Raw genomic sequence first — 1,150 nt, forward strand, 5'->3', positions numbered from 1 at the left:
ATTTCTCTCTCTTCCAATTGACCATTTTGCCCTTTGTGATCTTTTAAAATTCCAATCTTGAGTCATCACTTAATTTGGTAAAATTGTAATTTAGTCCCTCATAGTTCTTCGCCTATTCAATTTGGTCATAATTCATCAATTTTCCTTGGTTTCTAGATCATTCCACCCTTAAAATATTTGCACTATTAGTCCTTCAACTTTTCATATTTACACTTTAATCCTTCAAATTTTGAGTATTTACTCTTGGTCCACAAAACTTTTCTCACTTTTACAATTTAATCCTTTTTTGAATAATATGTCATAATATACTTCCCAATATTGACATAACTCAAAATTTCCCTTTTTGTCACTTTATTTCCTTATTTTACTATATCACGGATAATATTTTACTATAAAAATTTTCGGGGTATTACACAAAATAAGCATTAAAAATGGTTCGAGACTAAACCGATAACTCAGGAAAGTTCTGAGAAAACATGCAAAATTTTCAAGGTGTAGGGGTCACACTCCCGTGTGCCATAATCGTATCTCTCACACGGTCAGGAGACATGCCCGTGTCTCAGGCCGTGTGGACATTTGAAATGGGTTCATATGGCCGTGTTCCAGCCCATGTCCTACCCCATGTAATTCTCTGACTTGGCTCACACGGCCAAACCACACGCCTGTGTGCTAGGCCGTGTAAAGCTTCGAAATTGATTTTTGAATAGTATCAGGGGATACACGGCAGTGTACCCTAGTCATGTGTCACACACGGCTTAGACACGCCCATGTGGACAAAAATAGGCTATGTTTCAAGCCACATTTCTCACTCAAACATGCATCAACCTAAGCATTCCAAATAGCATATAACCATATCATCAATAGGCATTCAAGCTAATCTCAACCAAGCCTAAATCATGCTATTCCAATACTAACAACTAACTTACTAATAATATCATGTTTTGCCAATTCAAATCATACCAATTTCACATTCACAAAACATCTATATACATTATCTCAACTAGGCATTACCTTGCCTAGATCCACAAGCATACATATTAATTTCCAACCATTATCAACTTTAAATGCTAAACTTCAACAAGCCATTCACAAGCAATTATAAACCACATCATCAAAGAACATTAACACATAAATATACATATACACACTA

Source organism: Gossypium hirsutum, chromosome A01, assembly GCF_007990345.1.
Source record: "Gossypium hirsutum isolate 1008001.06 chromosome A01, Gossypium_hirsutum_v2.1, whole genome shotgun sequence".
In the NCBI taxonomy this organism is placed as follows: domain Eukaryota; kingdom Viridiplantae; phylum Streptophyta; class Magnoliopsida; order Malvales; family Malvaceae; genus Gossypium; species Gossypium hirsutum.